The 13,325-nt window shown below is 41.0% G+C and overlaps 1 protein-coding gene and 1 long non-coding RNA gene across 6 annotated transcripts in view; one reads left to right on the top strand and one right to left on the bottom strand.

Annotated features, from left to right (window-relative positions):
- The window catches only part of MKLN1 (muskelin 1), a 326,912-nt gene that overhangs the window by 219,107 nt on the left and 94,480 nt on the right, over positions 1 to 13,325 (bottom strand). The gene's annotated exons all lie outside the window — the stretch shown is intronic.
- Positions 1 to 13,325, top strand: part of LOC133096888 (uncharacterized) — a 60,753-nt gene that overhangs the window by 36,527 nt on the left and 10,901 nt on the right. For 4 of the 5 annotated variants that reach the window (XR_009701875.1, XR_009701873.1, XR_009701874.1 and 1 more), the window contains 2 exons: positions 1,453 to 1,597; positions 6,817 to 7,003. This is a non-coding gene — a long non-coding RNA (uncharacterized LOC133096888). The remainder of the gene's footprint in view (positions 1 to 1,452; positions 1,598 to 6,816; positions 7,004 to 13,325) is intronic. The other variant, XR_009701872.1, reaches the window with a different exon arrangement.

Below are 13,325 nucleotides of genomic sequence, written 5' to 3'. Positions count from 1 at the left end.
ATAGAATCGAGTGTCCAGGAGTAAACCCTCATGTATATGGTCAGTTGATTTTTTGACAAGGGACCCAAGACAATTCAATAGGGAAAGAGTAGTTTTTTCAATAAATGGTGCTGAGACAACTGGCTATCCACATGCAAAAGAATGAAGTTGGGCTACACCTTACACCATACAAATAAATTAACTCAAAATGGATCATAGACCTAAATTAAGAGCTAAAACTACAAAACTCCTAGGAGAAAACATAGTAAATGTTTATGACCTTGGATATGGCAATGGTTTCTTAGATATGTTGCCAAAAGCAGATGTGACAAAAGAAAAAAATAGATAAATTGGACTTTAAAATTAAAAACTTTTATGCTTCATAGGACACCATCAAGAAAGTAAGAAGACTACCCACAGAATGGGAGAAAATCTTTGCAAATTGTATATTGACAAGGAACTTATATCCAGAATATATAAAAAGATATTACAACTCAATAATAAAAAGACAACACAGTTAAATCATGGGCAAGGAATTTGAATAAACATTCCTCAAAAAAATTTATACAAATTGCCAATATGCACAAGAAGAGATACTCAACATCACTAGTCATTAGGGAAATGCAAGTCAAAGCCACGATGAGATACCTCTTCACACCCACAAGGATGGCTATAATAAAAACAGACAATAACAAGTGTTGGTAAGGATATAGAGAAATTAGAACCCTCATATATTGTTGGTGGGCATGTAAAATGGCGCATGTAAAACTTTGGAAAATAGTTTGGTAGTTTCTCAAAATGCTAAACATGGAATTACCATAATACTCATCAATTCCACTCCTAGGCATCTACTCAAGAGAAATGAAAACATACCTCCACACAAAAGCTTATACATGAACATTCATAGCAGTATTATTTACAGCAGTTAAAAGTGGAGACAACCCATGTCCATAAGTTGATGAATGGATAAACAAAATGTGGTATATCCATACAATGGAATATTTTCAGCCATGAAAAAGAATGAAGTACTGATGTATGCTACAACGTGGATGAACCTTGAAAACATTATGCTAAGTGAAAGAAGCTGTTCATGAAAGACTATATATTATAGATAAGGTCTTTAAAGAGGTTAAGTTAAAATGAGGTCTTTAAGGTGGGCCCTAATTCAATATACACAGTGAGACACCAGGATCAGCCATGCCCAGAGAAAAGAACATCTGAGGACACAGCAAGAAGGCAGCCACATGCAAGCTAAGGAGAGAGGCCTCAGGAGAAACCAGACCTGCTGACACCTTGATCTTGGACTTTTAGCCTCCAGCACTGTGAGAAAATAAATTTCTGTTGTTTAAACCACCCAGTCTGTGGTATTTTGTTATGGCAGCCATAGCAAAATAATACAGTGGTTCTTTTGAGTGTGTAACAATGATGTGGTGTATAAGAAAGGCCTATGCTTTGAATTATTGTATTTTGCAGGGTGGCATCTTCTCATCAATCATGTCATCAATTGCTAGAAATATGAGAACTCTCCAGAAGATCAAGTACCGTGTAGTAGTTACCATGCACAGGCCCCATAGAGCCCTGGCCTTTGAGAATGCCCTATTCACCAACCCAAAAGAAGGTAAACATTTAGAAGATTTCTCCAGACCCACGGGATTTTCATAAATTGGTAGAGATTGATCCAGATGTGCTTAAAACCAGGGAAAATGTCATTTTAAATGATGTTAATTACTGAGAACTTTTAATAACATGGGGAAATGATTATATTATAATATTGTTAAAAATTCTGCTTGCAAATTTAACGAGTATAGATAAAATCACCTTATCTGTATAATGATATGCATAGAAGAAAGACTGAATAGAAATATAGCTAAAGTTAATATTAGTTCTTCTTTGTGATGAGATTTGGGGTTATTTTTGTTTTTTTCTTTATACCTCTCTGTATTTCTGAATTTTCCAAAGTGAGCACGTATTAGTTTTATAATGACAAAATATGCTTATATTTTAAAGATTAAAAATTGAGGTAGAGGGTATATAACCCAATGCTAGGATTGAGAGTCATCTGCAGGAGATGTGGTTCCAGGACTCAGAGGTCAGATATGTTGGAACCCTGATGCCTACTTGTCCTCTTGGGATCTGGCCACAGTGTGCTGCCCCACGCCTAGAAATTCTGATTATGCTCCTGCAGTGCCCTCCTGTCTAGTTCAGGTCTCTGAACACTGATCCTCCCTCCCTTCAGACCTCTAACTCCTGACTCTGAACTTAGACTTTTCTTTCTGGATTTATGTGGCCACCCCTCTTTCTCTACTAATGACTCAACACAACCTCTCCCTCCCTCTCCCACACTTTTCTCCCAACCTTTTGTATTCTGAGGCTACCCACAGTACTGACAGCTGTGTCCTTCATGAGCAGGGTGGCTAAAAAGTAGCGGCACAAAATGAGAGGAGGGGGACAAGAGAAGGGAAATGCTGAGGGAGATGCTTCTGAGGTTTCCTTCCTTGTGGGCGTTTGACACTCCTGGCGTCTGTCTACTTCTCTTACTCCTCCTCCTTAGCGGAGGGGCTTAATCTGCTTTGAGAATTGAGAAGTACACAGGGCAGGCTCAGCTTAGCTCCTTCTTTCTTCCACTTAGGCATCACCTGCCCACAGTGAGGATGTCACCTTGGTCTGCTCCTCTGGGAGCAGGGTCCCCTTCCTACTCCCGCTCCTACTCCCAGCGTGAGAAGTCCTGTCCTGGTCAAATGTTACTTGTGACTGAGTGAACAAGTCGACCTAATTCTGAAACTCATTTAGTATTTAGTATCCCGTTATCTCTCACAATAAACACACTTTATCAGCAATCAGCGTGGTATTTCGGTCTCCATCTGCTCACTCTTTTGTTTCATTTCACATCTTGACCAGAACCCAGGATAGGGATTGAGGAAAAGAATAGGAACTTCTCAGAGACCTGAAAAGGAAATAACACTTGTTAAGAGCCAACTGTGTGCCCAGCACCAAGACAGAAGCTTTATGTATGTTCATTCATTTAACCACCCTCATAGTTTGCATTATTTTCCCATTTCACATAAAAGGAAACTGAGGCTCAGAGACGTTAAGAACTTGCCCAAAGTCTCACAGTTAGAGAGTGGCTGATGTCTCTTTGACTTCAAAGCCCAAGCACTTTCCACTGCATAAGACGTTGTCTTTGGGTGCCACCAAGGCACTCCTCAGGGACTGAGGCAGCATCTCATCTTTGTTAATACTTCATCCCAACCGTCTGCGCTATCAGTTGAGCAGCATGCAAGGGAGAAAACCAGGATACATCCAAAGGATAAGGAGTGAGGAGATTATAAAATGCTAGACCAAAAAACATCAAGAAATGTATTTTTCCCCAGATTTCTTGGGGACTTCTGGACAAATGACCTCCCCTGCCCCCCAACCTGTGCTCTGGCTTCCTCAGTTGTAAAATAATTCAATAATACCCAGTCCTCCTTAAGTCAGACCACATGTCATGCTTTCCTGAGACTGGCCTCAGCACAGTTGTCCTTTTGCCCCCACTTGCTATTAAAAAACAAATGTATGTCATATTGCTCTGGGTGGCACATGGAGTAAAAATAATGATAATGAATAATGAATCAGCTTAACAATATATGAAAACCAGAAGTAATGAACTGATGAACAGAAAATGATATTCAAATGCCAGCCATAGGGGCTGACCCTTTAAAGAGACAAGCTGACGAAGATGTTTTGATGTGACCCCTGAAGGACAGTCAGCTGGCAGGCTAAACCACAGTCACTGAGAGGGCCAACAACTCCCCAGATGCCTAGGGACCAGGAACATTTCCAGGAGCTCAAACCACTGCTACCTTCTTCTCCTCCTCCCCCAAAAAGCTCAGAAAGTGCAAGGGCACCCCACAGGCCACTAAGCACATTCCCAATTGTCCTCTAGGGAAATCTGATGCTGAAAAATGGACCTTGTCCAAAATAGTGGTTCAAGCCAGATGAGGAATTACAGAGAAGACAACCTTCCATGGTAAATACCCTGCCTCCAAATCCCCAATGTCTTCATTAGGGAACTGAAAACACAGGCACACCAGCTGGTCTCAACTGCTTTGAAGCACTGTGGCACAGTGGAAAGAGCAATGCTGTAGGGCTGGCAATAAGAGACTAGCCTTCTAGTCCCCAGCTCTGCCCAATTCTAGCTGGGTGACCTTGGCAAAGGTACTTAACTTCTCTGGACCTCACTTTCCTCATTTGTTAAGTGAGGTTTGATTAAACCATGATGTCTTCTGGTTCTGAAATCCTATCTTTCATCTTTGGATTCGCATCTTACATTTAAAAAAAATTAAAGCAGGTTCTTGGGTGTTGTGTTTCTCAGAGATCTTGCCTCTCACCTTTTAAATGTTCTTCATTGGCTTTCCTATCACAAGATTAAACCTAAATTCTTCAGCGTGACATTCAAGGCTCTTTGAGATCAGCCCATGCCTATCTATTGTGCCACCCTCCTCTCACTCCCACCAATCACGTATTTTATACTCTGACTATAATGGACTATTTGTACTCCCCCATAACACTTTTCCTGCAATTTCAAATACTTACTGAGCATGTACTCTGTGCTAGACCTTACATCAGTAAGCCTTTGCACATAATGTTCACTTTGCTTGAACTGCCTTATATTAATTAAGGTAGAGCTCACTGTTGTAACAAACGAGTTATATAATATCAGTACATTAAAGCGCTAGAATGTTATTTCTTAGTCATATAACAGCTCAGTCTGGCAAGCCGCCTTCCACCCAGGGTCCTTCTATTTTGCAGCTCTGCCATCCTCTAAGCTTTAGAGTCCTTTATTTCCAGAGCTAACAGCTGGGAAAGAGAAGGAAGAAAAGGCACACCTACTTCTTTTTTTTGGCTGCGTTGGGTCTTCGTTGCTACGCGCAGGCTTTCTCTAGTTGCGGTGAGCGGGGTCCACTCTTCATTGCGGTGCGCGGGCTTCTCATTGCGGTGGCTTCTCTTGTTGTGGAGCACGGGCTCTCAGTGCGTGGGCTTCAGTAGTTGTGGCTCACGGGCTCTAGAGCACAGGCTCAGTAGTTGTGGCGCACAGGCTTAGTTGCTTTGCAGCAAGTGGGATCTTCCAGGACCAGGGCTTGAACCTGTGTCCCCTGCATTGGCAGGTAGATTCATAACCACTGCACCACCAGGGAAGTCAAAGGCATACCTACTTCTTAACCTGGTCTAGAAATGATGTACATCACTTCTGCTCACATCCCATTAATGAGAACGGATCACCTAGTTCCACCTAGATGTATAGGGGATTGGAAATTGGTTGGGCCAATTCCCAGAAAAAGTTGATGCTATGGAAGGAGAGCATGAGTCTCTGATGGTCAACTAGCCATCTCATGCCCTTCCTTGATTTGTCTTCTTAGCAAAGTCTTATTCACCCTTAAACCTCAGTCCAAGTGCTACCTCCTTTGTGAAGTCTTCGCTGACCTATGTAGGCAGATCTAGGTCCTCCTCTTCCTATGCCTCACTGCACTTTTCACATTTCCATTATGTGAAGTATGACAATTAACATAGTGTTCTGTGTGGTTTGCATGTCAGTCTGGACTATGAGCCTTGAGGGCAAGGATATTGTCTTTTCATTTTTGTATTTGGAAATCTTAGCATAGTGCCTGGTAAATAGTAGTTTTACAATAATATTTAATGAATTGATGAATATTATCAGTGAATGAATGACTGTTACCCTAAGGAAAAGAAGCTGGTTTTTACAGAGGAACAAAGACCTCAGTTTAAAAAAAAAACAAACAAAAATTACTGGTGATTCAAGATTATCCATAATGCTAAAAGGAAAATAAGCTTTCCATACAAATGTTACAATTATAATTAATATTTTGCATTATTATTTACTTAGAGTCTGTCTCTTGCATAAGCTCTGTGAGAGTAGGGACCTTATACGTATTGTTCTTTGCTCTGACTCCAGCATCTATCACACTATCTGGCACACAGTAGGTACTCAGTAATTATTTCAGAAAGAATGAATGGATAAGTAAATGAATGAAGACTGCACCCTTAATCCCATGAGCCATATAATAAGTGCATGTCTTACATTACAAGAGGAAAGTGTCGATGGGGTGGTGAAAACTTACACTACAACTAGAAAAGCAGAACAGAATCAGGACTTTACCATCATTACCTTGTACAATCTATGTCATCATCCTCTTTATATAAAAAGATGAACAGGGCTTCCCTGGTGGCGCAGTGGTTAAGAATCCGCCTACCAATGCCGGGGACACGGGTTCGAGCCCTGGTCCGGGAAGATCCCACATGCCACGGAGCAACTAAGCCCGTGCACCACAAATACTGAGCCTGTGGTCTAGAGCCTGCGAGCAGCAACTACAGAAGCCCGTACACCTAGAGCCTGTGCTCCGCAACAAGAGAAGCCACTGCAATGGGAAGCCCACGCACCGCAACGAAGAGTAGCCCCTGCTCGCTGCAACTAGAGAAAGCCCGCGTGCAGCAACGAAGACCCAACACAGCCAAAAATAAAAATAAAATAAAATAAATAAATGTATTAAAAAAAAAAAAGGTGAACAAACAATATTGGAGGAAACTAAAATCTCAATGGCAATAGTTGCCTGTGAGTAAATGAGGACAAATGGATGTCTCCAAAATGGTTGCACTATGAAATAGCCTTTGTAAATTGGTTAATGAGAGAAGCAGGAAGCAAGAGTGCAGACAATTACAGAGTCGTGACAACTGAAAAATACACTGATTGAGAAGAGACCAAAACATGTTTTTCATAGTTTTTGAAGAGGTATGGAGACACTTTTTCAAATGTTTATAACACATTTATTCTCCTCATAGGTCCCATGTGACAAAGTTTGGATTAGACATTACAAATGGCTTCCAATGGACTACTTGCCAGACTTTGTCATGGGAACCATCTGACGAGCAGAACAAAGTGCAAGTGCATAAGCAACTTCCAATGAGAACCTATGTATGGGCTTGGCCCAGGTATCTTGAAACCCTGGGAAGACCTAAATATAAACAAGTAAGTTTGCAGTGTGGACTGATTTGTGGTGGTACCAAGGTTGATGCTGATCTTGACAGGTGGACTTTTTCCAGGTACTGACCAAGATGTTAATGGTATGTATAGGCATTAAGTGACCTAAAAATAGGACAGTACACTTATTTTGCAGACCTTTGATGATATACAAGCATGGAACCATTGGCCTGCCCTGAGGAGCTATCTGCCTCCCCTTGTGGCAGAAACTGCTATGAGCTCAGCACACAGCTAGACTAAACTTCTTAGCCTCTCTTGAAGTTGGGCAGAGCCATGTGCCAGAGTTCTGGCTAATAGGATGTGGATGGAAGTGATGGGTGCCAGTTCCAGGTCTGGTGCATGAAAAGCCTCCTGTGCAATACACGGCAGGCTCTTTCCCCACCCACTGGCTGAATGGAGAGGATTCTGAGAACCTAGAGGAAGCTAGAGCATGCCTTGGAAGAAGACCGTGAAATACTGCATAGGATTGACCACTACATTCCATACATCCCCACCCCTCCCAATCTATATTGTACTATGACCAGAACGATATATTTTTATTGGGCCAAACCGTTATATTGAAGTCGTCATTTGTTATAACAATTAGCCTATCTTGACTAACACAACCCTATTTCCCAACCTTTTTCCTGGTCACAAGTAGGAAGAGAGACTAGGGTGAATTTCGGCAGTCTAAGTCCACAGCTACAGAGGATCAAGACAAAAGAAGGTATCAGAGACAAAGCTCAACATCAGGGAATATCACATTTAGTGGGATTCTGGAGTTAATTTTAAAGCTTAGGCATTCCCACAGAGCTGACGCCATGCATGTGAGCCTCTGCTTATCTAACCAGTCCCTTCTGGATGTTTTCAAACTCTTGGGAGAACAGTGAATAACCATTTCCCGACCATAGTTATCATATGAACCCCCAATATAGTCTGTTCGATTTTATATGCTTAGGGTCTAGTCAGATAATACCACATTTAAAACCTGTTTTACTTTTGCTTTTTGCTAAACATGGTAATTAAGAAGAAGAAGAAAAAATCAATTAGTAAGTAACTGTGTTTGAAGGTATATTTTTTATGTGATTATGCAAGGTTTGGTTGAGCCCAGTACTAATGGACAATTATGGGGGAGCCAACCAAGCACTGTGGCAAAAAATGAGGTCTTTTGGTGCTTGCCTGAAGATGTTATTGGGAAACTTTTGTTTACTTATCAGACTTTGGAAATTAAATCCTTCTTCAAGTAGCCTCGGGTCTTAAGGACAATAAATAAAGATGTGCTGACTGAAAACATTTTAAAAAACAACTTGTTATAGCTTTTAAAATAACAAGGGATAAATTCAGCTTAAAACAGGATATTCCAAAGTCATCTGGCCTGCTCAACAGAAACACCAAGCTTAAAAGCTGGATTCTATAGTTCATCTTTGTGCAGATGCTCTACCAAGTGAAATTTAGCAGGGGCCTGGGACAAGAGTCCTAGAAAATGCTAGATAGCTTCTACCTGTAAACCTGATCCCATTATAGGAGAGAGGCAATTGATCTCCCTGTCCTGGGAGTGCAGAGAGAGAGGGATGAACTGGGAGAGAGTTAGGGCCCAGGGGGATGAAGAAGTAAGAGATTTAGGAGAAAGTCTCATTTTTTGTAAGAGTCCCTTAGGGCTGAGATGAAAGAGTCGGTCTTGGGATAGTACTTTTCTTTTCAAGAAATATATTCTACTGCCCTATTTTCAAGGGGTGCAAACTAAGCTATGATGATCCTTATCTCCTCTTGAAACTTCATCTTCTATCCATCTTCCCAAGGCGCTCCATTCCTTTGTCTTCCCACCTAAAATCCCTGGCTACAGTTAGATAGCCATGAGCAGACCTGGTACTTCTTGAAGCTCATCACCAGAGCTGTGTCAAAATCACGTAGGAATCTAGCAGACAAACAGGTGGGCTTAAGGAAATGTTGCTAAGGTATGGTTAGGCAACTGAGTATCCCCCTCAAGATAGGATCTGTTGATTAACACAAAGGATGTGCAACCTCCTTGTATATCCCCTAATCAGAGCCCTCAGGACTTGGCAGGAGTTCTTAAGGGATCTGTGTGGCCATGTAGAACTATGTTATATGAGTGCTTCCCAGCCTCTTCTCTCAGTGATCTCATTTTTTCCCCCAAAGCTACATGCTTTGAAAGATTAACTACTAAATAAATCACATTCATAAAGAAAATATATTAACTATTTATTAGGTACCAGGAATTGTATTAATGAGTGCTTTACATAGATCATCTAAAATCCTCAAGGAGTCTGAAAAATAGAAATGAATAGCCCCATTTTACAGATGAGTAAACTGAGGTTCAGAGATGTTAAATAAATAGCTCACGTCTTATTGCTAGACACTCAAATTTTTTTGGCCGTACTGCATGGCTTGTGGGACCTCAGTTCCCTGACCAGGGACTGAACCTGGGCCATGGCAGTGAAAGCCTGGAATCCTAACCACTAGGCCACCAGGGAACTCCCTAGAGACTAAACTTTGATTGGCCTTACCTCCATACCCACATTCTTTCCAACAGACTTTCTCTACCTTATAGACAACACACACAACCAACCAGAAATTCTTACTGTGAAGATACAGTCTTTACAATGAGTTAGTGTGGCATAATCTCCCCACATCTTCCAGCCCCCTGCTCCCCCCAAGAATAAAGAAGCTTTGCATTACTTAGTCAATCTGTTCAGGCTTTATTGTGAATAAATATACAATGTCTTCAGACTTCCCTGGTGGTCCAGTGGTTAAGAATCCACCTTCCAATGAGGGGGATGTGGGTTTGATCCCTGGTGGGGGAACTAAGATCCCACATGCTGCGGGGCAACTAAGCCCACAGGCCACAATTACTGAGCCCTCACGCTCTGGAGCCCATGGGCCACAACTAAAGAGCCCACAAGCCTCAATGAAGACCCAGCGTAGCCAAAAATAAATAAAATTTTTTTAAAAAGTATATATATATATATATATATCTTCTAGGCTTTTTTGAAGTATTGGACATGGTTCAAGTAATTTCATTACTATCCTTATAGAACTCTGAGATCCCAGAAAACCAGAATGGAAACTGGCAGTTCAAAACAAATGGAAATTGGACAGAGGGAGTTCCGAACACAGATCCAGGCACAGACCTCCTCTTCTGGGATTCTCCCACCCCTTTGATTCTATTGAGTATTCAGTGACATACCACTGGCTGGTGTGAAGCAGGGAATCCTTCGGGAACACAAAATTTGGTGGGAACGGGGGAGTCATTAAAGTATGCCAATCTAGAATGAGTGGCAAAAGAAGGGAAGAAAAAAGAAGAATGAGTGAAGAGGGAGAGAGGCAGAAGGAGGAGGAGGAAGGAAAAGAAGAAGGGAGGATATGTATAAAGAGGGGGGGAAAAAAAGAAGAGAAAAGGAAAAGAATGGATGACCGTTTACATTGTCTTTTCTTGTAACTACTGGTGAGGTCTTCATCACCAAATATAGTAACCCCCAATGGAGGTAATAGGCAAGTGTTGCTAGGTCCACCAGTAGTGCTATTGTGGAAGAACTATTTCCTCAAAGGGACCTTTACCACCTCCCCTACCCAACTGGTAACTTGGAAGCCAGAATCTTTGATAATTACAGTATAAATGGAGAAAAAGGATACTACTAATTCCAGTAGTAAAATGAAAACTGTTAGTCCAGTATCCTAAGGTTAAGTTCTGTCCTGCTATGCAGAAAATTCACAACAACTCCCTTGTCTTTGTGCTAGCTGAAAAACAAAATAACAAAAACAAACAAGCAATAATAACAAAAAAAACCCTCTGGGTATCCAGAAATACAGGGCAACCTTGAGCAAAGTTTAACTGACTTGGGTACTTAATTGCTGTAAAATGAGAGTGTTTATTTGGAGATTTAAAAAATAACTCATTTTCCTTAGAAACCCAAATTCTTATTTTTAATAATGAAATCCTTTAACCTAGTTGCTTATATTTTCAACGGATTATTTAGTTTATGATAGCTAAAAGATAAGAGGTAAACATCAACCAAAGAGAATAGATGCATACTTTTTCCTCACTCTAGAATTTAAACAGTACTCAAGAAACATCTAAAGATCCGTCTATTCTGCATCCAAAGAAAATGCTCTTCCTTAATTTTTTACTCTAGAGTTTAAAGTGGGTTTTTTTTGGCGGGGGGCGGGGAAGAATAGAAGGTGAAGGGAGAGTTATTTTAAAATGCCATAAAAGAGTCTTCCGTATTTGAACTCCCAAAATGTTCTGACTGTCTTTAAGAAGTGTTAGCAAAAAGATCTGTTTATTCATAGTTAAATTCTGGCTAATGACCAGTTTCAGAGTACCTTCTTCTGGGCCCAGTCTCTGCTAGACTTCATATTCCAGAACGTTCTGCCCTGATTGACCACCCTCAGAGATAAACATGAACTCCTGCATCTACTCCATAAAGAGGACAAAGCCTCAGTCTTAATCCTCTTATCCTTTACTCAGGATAAATGCTGTCTCCTAGGTACCAGGCAACAACTCAGAGCCCCTTTATCTGAACATTCAAAGTAGGGATAATCATTTTAAAACAGTGCAAGTAGTCAAGTTCCCATTTTAAAAAACCCATTTTTAAATAGGCTGTCATCACCTTCACCCAGTGATCAGTATTAACTTCATTAGTAGTGAGACAACCAGACATTACGTAGGGCCTAATACGAGGCAGTAGGAAGTATACAGCATTACCCTATGAAGAATTCTTACCAAAATGTTTAACCTGATTCCTATCAAGCCTTGATCTAACTTTGAGCTTACAAGAAATACAGAGGACAGAAGAACAAGTTTAACAACACCATGAGAAAACAGACAAATCCCGCAGGTGGGACACTGTGCAGAACAATTAGCCCAGAATCGTCAAAAACTCAATGTCAATGGGGGGTGGGGGGGTGGGAGGTGGTGGGATGAACTGGGAGATTGGGATTGACATATATACACTAATATGTACAAAATAGATCACTAATATGTACAAAATAGATAACTAATAAGAACCTGCTGTATAAAAAAATAAATAAAATTCAAAAATCCAAAAAAAAAAAAACAAGATTACTTAGAGATAATGGAGATAAATCCAAAATACAGTCAGCTAAAAGAGTTGAAAATGGATGCCTCTGCAAAAGTGGAAATGGGGGAAAAGGTAGTGGACTGCCTTCTGTTTTCACAGAAAACCTTATAATACTTGTTATTTCTTTAAACCATGCATATGTATAACTTTTGTTTTTAAAAGAATATAAGTTTCCTGATGGCAGGGACCATGAGAGTCTTGTTCTATTAAAATCCCCAGTGCTCCACCTGAAGTAGGTGTTCAAAAAGTACTTGTTATTCAAGTAACTGGAGTCACTGTTCTTGAAGCTCTAAATGGCTCCTTGTAAGGCACAGCATTAAGATCACAATGCTTGTGATGCCTCCAGGGACTGCAGGCAGGGTCTGGCCCCTGCAAACTCCTCTCCCCGACTCTTCCTCTAGTGCCTCTTTCAGGTGCTCACATGCACATTGTTCCTTCCTGCCTCAGGAAGTTTGCACATGCTGTTCCTTCTACCTAAAAAAGCTCTTCACTACCATCACCTAGTTCTCTCCATAAATCGGTTAGACTTCAGCTCAGATGTCACTTCCTCCAGGGGATCCTCCCTGTCTCCTCTCTCCCTCTCTTCACCAGCCTGATGGGGCCATGGTAGGCCTATCCCAGGATCCCCAAGGACCTTGTAGGTTATGTTAAGGCATTTACTCTTCTATCTAGAAGAGAATAGGGAGCCACCAAAGTGTTGCCAGCCAAGAAAGATAAGATCAAATATGCTGGTAGGTCTGGGGCTCAGAGAATTATGAACAGCAGCAAGCAGCTTACCTGGGACACAGATGACCCTTACTCAACAAGCAGTGGCCTCATCCTACCTCCCCAGGGTACCCCAGTAATTCCCTATGGTAATGTTTTCCAGAATGGGGCATGACTATCACCGGGGGCTCTAGGGATAATTTTAGTGGCATATAACCAAATATTTTTCAAAGATTAACATATTTATCTCAATGGGGATTCAAAAATAAAACTTGCATTCTAACCACCCCCCCCCAAAAAAAGAAGTCAATGTCATAAAAATAAAATGCATGTGGGTATGGTGCGAGGAGACAGGTCTAGATTAGGAGCCTTAAGAAACATAACAACCAAATAAAATATGTTTGAATTAACCATCTTTAAAAGTCATTTGGGAGGAGGGGGAAATGGAGAGTTATTCTTAAAGGGTATAGAGTTTGTTTGGCATAATGAAAAAGTTCTGGAAATAGTGGTGGTGATTACACAATATT

This window comes from Eubalaena glacialis, chromosome 8, assembly GCF_028564815.1.
Source record: "Eubalaena glacialis isolate mEubGla1 chromosome 8, mEubGla1.1.hap2.+ XY, whole genome shotgun sequence".
NCBI lineage: Eukaryota > Metazoa > Chordata > Mammalia > Artiodactyla > Balaenidae > Eubalaena > Eubalaena glacialis.
This window is presented reverse-complemented; position numbering and strand designations above follow the sequence as displayed.